The sequence below is a fragment of the Helianthus annuus genome, chromosome 16 (assembly GCF_002127325.2).
Source record: "Helianthus annuus cultivar XRQ/B chromosome 16, HanXRQr2.0-SUNRISE, whole genome shotgun sequence".
NCBI classification, from domain to species: domain Eukaryota; kingdom Viridiplantae; phylum Streptophyta; class Magnoliopsida; order Asterales; family Asteraceae; genus Helianthus; species Helianthus annuus.
In genome coordinates, this window is record NC_035448.2 from 194,350,399 (window position 1) to 194,356,160 (window position 5,762).

Consider the following 5,762-nt stretch of genomic DNA (forward strand, 5'->3'; position numbering starts at 1 on the left):
TTGTAATTACCACCAACTATCAAAGTTACAACAAAAAATACCTAAAAAAACACAAATTTTTTTTTAACATTTTTTATTAAAAAATCGCTACATTTCGTTAGCAAAAAAAAAAAAGTTTTTTTTTTTGGCTGCTACTAAAAGTAGCGATTTTTTAATAAAAAATGTTAAAAAAATAAAATAAAATAATTTGTGTTTTTTTTTATTTTTTTAGATTTTTTTAGGTTTTTTGGGGGGTTTAGTTTTTAGCATTTTAGCTTGGGTGGGGGGAGGGGGGTAGGGGGGGGGGGTTAGGTTTTTTTTAGGTTTTTGGGGGTGGGGTTAGGTTTTTTTTAGGTTTTTGGGGGTGGTGGTGGGGGGGGGGTTAGGTTTTTTTAGGTTTTTGGGGGGTGGGGTAGGTTTTTTTTAGGTTTTGGGGGGGGGTGGGGGGTTTAGGTTTTTTTTGCGGGTGGGGAGAGTGGTTAGTTTTTTTTAGGTATATTTGTAGAGTAACTTTGATAGTTATTGATAATTATAAAAATGCCACCTTGTCTTTTTGAGTTTTCCTTCAATTTGTATGTTTAGTATGTTAAGATTATTTGTACAAGAACTTTACCCTATAAAACTTAAGCTCCAGTTATCTTGGTTTATGCCTGATACTAAATACTTGCCTAGGGTTAGGATCATGAGTGAACAACTTCTTGAGAGTGAACTAAGTGAACTAATCTTGACCGTTGATCATTTTTTAAATTAAAAGGGTAAGATTGACATTAGCCAAGTACTTTTAATTAAAATCCCTTAATTTTCTCCTCTCTTAACTCCCCCTCTCTCTCTCTCTCTCTCATTTTTAATTATTTCTCTATTATTTTAATTATAAGAAATTGAAGAGCTAATGTTTTTTTAAATAAACTGTTATGTTCCTTTTAAAATTAAATATTAAACCTAATTAAATTATGATTTTTAACATATGTGTATAGAGGTTAGTATATACAAGACTTATACACTTGTGTATTATTACATCTTGTTTCCACGGGTCGGTATAAACCTGATTTATACACTTGTTTATTATTCAAGTACATATGTGTATATGGTCGGTATATACCAGACGTATACACCTGTGTATTATTCAATACATAGTGTATACATGTCGATATATATCAGACTTATACACTTGTGTATTACTACATATTGTTTCCACTATACATTTTTTCATCAAACATTGATCTAATACATATATGTATAAAGAATGTAATGAAATATTTTTAATTGTGTTCTAGATGGAACAATATATATAATGTTTGTATTTTTTTTAAATTATGAAATAATAAGTTAGGTAATATGTGAGAGGAAAAAAATATAGAAAATGTAATTAAATATTCTTTTAATTGGAAAGAGAAATCAGGAGAGAGAAAAATTAATTAATTAAATGAAGATAGAAATATACAATTATACCCTTGTGTCTATTAAAATACATGTAAGTTACAAAAGATAATTACAATCTTGCCATTAAAGAAAAAATCTAGATCTACAAAATCAATGGTCAGGATAAGTTCATTTTGTTCACAAATAAATCATTGTTCACTCATGAACCCTACCCTACTTGCCTATTGATAACTTTTGAGGGAAAAATAATGTTCAATATAGTAATATTAATTTGATAGGGTTAAACATAAAAGTTACACGTTACACAAACTGTATATGATTTGGTTAGGGTTTAAAGTATACTTTCAATTTGTCCCTTAGTTCGTGTGACTTCTTTTAGAGTGTAGTTAAGTGGGTTTTTTTCATTCAAATTACTCAATTTTGTCATATTAATGCTATTTCAGCGATACTTTAAATATATCAACACTTATTCGTTAATAGAGTGCAATATATCGCTACTAGAAAATAGACTTTGAGAGAAAACAATCTTCAAAACCTTGCCTTAGAGTTCCCATAATGACCATATATAGTCTAGACGGATGTCCTAGATATATTCTCCCTAGTAGCTTATCGAACTATAAGTAGCCAACTCAAGGCGGCAAACGGACGTTTTGAAAACCTCTAAACACGGTACATATATACCTCTCATTACATTCTTCGTCCTCTCTCGATCTTGTCCCACGGGTCAACCTGCCATTTTGGTCCCTGTGGTTTGGGCACTTTTGCCATTTTAGTCCAAATCTCAAACTTTTTAAATCTGGGTCCATGTGGTTTCACTTTTATTGCCATTTTAGTCCAAAATCCCAAAACCCTCTATTTTTTGACTGTTGAAAACTGATTGTTTTGTCCTTTTCTTCAGGAGCATTTTGATCATTATACTTTTATTATAACTAACTAGCCTAAGATCCCGCGAGTTTCGCGGGTGGTTTAACACAAACATATAATATCTACCGCATTGAAGCCCATATAGATCATCATTTTTTCTAGAAACATACCTGCTTAGCATCGTCTCTGAATTTTTCCTTCCCAACAGCCATTCCAACCAAACTAATGCATTCCATGGCTTTCGCTCTAAGCATACAATTAGCTTTATCATTTGCATTAACTAATATAGCTTTTAAATAAGGCATAACTCCATCATAGTACTTTTGTAAGTGTTCCTATTGATGCACAAAGTATAAGTGAGACATTAAACGTAAACTTGTAAAGCTCTAATTCTAGAAACTAAAAGTGATGATGTGTAAGTTACCTGTGATGAGTCAGCAACGGATGCTAGAGCAGTCAAGACCCCTTCTTATACCATTTGCTTACCATTCTAGATTCTACACACAAAAAAAAAATAAATAAATAAATCAATAATTAATTATAAAGGAAACTTAAGGTCATATTTTGCTCATATAAATTGCAACATACCTGTAATAATACAAGTAACTTGCTCATTATTCCATCCAAGTAAAGGGTGAAGATATCAGGGTTGCAGTTCTTGCTGTAATTTAGCACGGCTGAAGCAGCATGGGCCTTTTTTTCTACATTGATGTGAATCAAATAAGATCCATATAACCTAAAAAAATGTCAAACTTAGGAATCAAAATTAGAATTATCGATTTAGGTGCATCAGAGCCACAAAAGTAGCAAATATATCACACCTGGAAACCTTTAAAACATTCAAAGAATATATGCATAAATTAAATGTAAAAGAATGCATCACTATCACTAACTACCATAGATCATACCTTCAATTCAAAGCACAAACCCTACCTTTCTTGAGCTTCATGTAGGAACTGGTTCCCAACAAAGATAGTTACTCTTTTTCTCTTGCTTCGTTTCTTATTATATGAAACAGTCAGTGTTATTCTTTTACAACTGTCATTTCCTCGTCGAAGAATTACCTCTTCAACAAAACAAAAAAAAAAAAAAATCCTAAATTAGCATTTGTATACGAATGAAACCATTGTTCCATTATGATTTTTTTCAATTAGTGAAAACAATTATAGAGAATAAAACCAAACTTTAAAATCATGAAATAAAACTATGCAAAAAAATAATAATAATATGATTTCGTATCTGTGCATAAACTCTCAATCTTGCATGGTAGAAGAGGCATCGCAACCTTTCTTCTCAAAGCCGAAGAGGAAGGGAATGCAAGATATCATCCATGTGTACCACTGAGTTGGAGCCAAATAAGAGTCTCAAGTCGTACAATGGTTGCCTTTCTCCTAATTAGTACTCCATAACTATTTAGCCAAAAGTTTTGATAAATAACTATTTTTCATAGAAAACACCAAAACAAAGCAACCAAAAGCGACTACCTTGACATTAAATCTTCTTCTATATATAAAGGTGGCCTTGACAACCCTCTCGGTCTCATCCTTCTTCTTAATAGTGTAGATTGACACTAAAAAAACCCATAAATTAAGCCATCATCAAATCGGCAAAAAAGTACCATAACCATAAACCAAAAACAAATATAATCATAACAAACCAAAAACAAAATTGAAGATGCAATAAACGTGCAATAGTTAATCAACATTCAATGTAAGCCTATTTTTTTACCATTGACGCTTCTTTAAAGTATCACATTGTATTGGTACAATTGATTAAAATATAACAAAAATTTCTATATTCTGTTTCATAATATCTTGCATACTCTGCACCTGCTACGTCCAAAGATCCAAAATGGTAATATAAAATTCGGACATAATCAAACACTACAATTAATTGTTCTGGCTACATGCTTTATGGATCCTCCCTAAGTTGCGACAATATGTATAAATATACAAAGAAATTAAATTTGTAAAAACATATGCTAAAGGTTGGAACAACAACGTTTGTACAAAGAAAGTAACATTATAATATTAGATGAAACTGTAGGCATTTGATCGAGCACCTTATAAGCACATGTAAAACAATGAGAACACAATCTACTCCAAAATAATAAAAAAAAAAAAACAGATTCAATTCATAAAGAGTAAAAAGAGATTCAACTATTGAGATAAAGATACATGGATGAGATTGAAAATGAATTGTTCAAAATCATAACATCAGATTGTTGTATTAGGGAATCAACCACAATTGGTTAAAAATATCAAAATAGAAATTCACAAATACGTACAAACAATTGATGGGTTTAGGGTTTCTAGTGCACAAATGAATATCAATAGACAAAGCTAGGTAGAAACGTAGGATTGTAAGATTAAAAGGAGCAAAAATTGATGTACATAAGACTAAACAAACCTGGATGCAGTTCATCTTGTTACGATTTAGGGTTTTGAATAATCACTTCCATGACAATCGCCTCCTCTAGATTAAGTATCTGTGAAAGGAAACAATTTTGATAGGATCTGAATCAGATTATAGGATGAAATCACCACAGATGTTGTAGATGATTATTAGGGTTGTGAATGGCGGATGAAAGGAAAATGGAAATAAGTGAGAATGTGGATGACGGCTGAGATTTAGGGTTTTTGATTTTGAGAAGACGGAAAGAGAAAGGGAATTGGTGATTGCCGCTCAAATCAATATTGAGAGGAGTATTAACCTGCCAGGTGGCAATTAGTGGATTAAAATTATGCCAAGTGGCACCAAAATGTATTGTTTTAATATACATAATAGATTATTAATTATTAATTAAAAATAAATATATATAACTGTCGAACACCCAACTCCCGGATGACGTTAGATGGATCTTCGTTGACGTCAAGAGTCTTTATCTTCGCTACTACAAAAGAACAAACCGTTAGCCTCGTCACGGAGGGCCCCGGAGGGGAGATCCGTGACCAAGCTTCGGCGTGAGAGTAAGTAAACTTGCCGGAAGAATTGAGGAGCTTACCCCGATGAGTATGATCACCGGGATGTTTCCTCTAAGGTGTGAATCTAATAAATGTGATACTTGTAATAAATATGTGGGAATGATGGTCGGAATTTAGTGTGAGAGTAGTAAATGTGAGGGTAGTAAATGTGAGGGTAGTAAATGAGATACCTGGATCCTGCTTGATCATCCCTTTTGCACCCTTATATAACCACCAAGCCTTAATCTTCACGTGAGATATTTTTACGAGATAATCTAATGGGTTCTGATGGTCCTTGGGGGGCTCAGACACGTGTCTGACCCCCAACGGTGAGATCATAGTCTCATTTAATGTTTACGGCGAAGGGGTACAGTTCCAACAAAAGATCCTCTGTTAATCGAGCATTAAATGTTGCCTGTCTTTTCTGGTCCTTTTTCGCGCTCATAACGGTAACCTTAGTGGGCAAGGCAGACTATTGTTGGACTTTTCCTGTTGGGCTTGCGTGATGATAGCCCAAAGCGGGTAAATGGGGCTTCCCATTGGCCCGTTGTCAAGTCATCTTTAGTCCCTGGTTCT

General features: G+C 33.1%; 1 long non-coding RNA gene across 5 annotated transcripts; it reads right to left on the reverse strand.

Moving 5' to 3' along the window:
• Window positions 1-1,769: 1,769 nt before the first annotated feature.
• Window positions 1,770-4,923, reverse strand: LOC118488033. 5 transcript variants are annotated; one of them, XR_004883325.1, is made up of 8 exons: window positions 4,633-4,922; window positions 3,708-3,793; window positions 3,509-3,632; window positions 3,157-3,289; window positions 2,812-2,959; window positions 2,648-2,720; window positions 2,394-2,558; window positions 1,770-2,103 (listed from the first exon to the last, which is right to left on the reverse strand). It is a non-coding gene; the product is annotated as an uncharacterized LOC118488033 (long non-coding RNA). The 5 variants fall into 5 exon arrangements; XR_004883329.1 differs by lacking the exon at window positions 1,770-2,103 and having other exon boundaries at window positions 2,164-2,558; window positions 2,812-2,924; window positions 3,132-3,289; window positions 4,633-4,923; XR_004883326.1 differs by lacking the exon at window positions 1,770-2,103 and having other exon boundaries at window positions 2,165-2,558; window positions 3,132-3,289; window positions 4,633-4,923.
• Window positions 4,924-5,762: the final 839 nt, after the last annotated feature.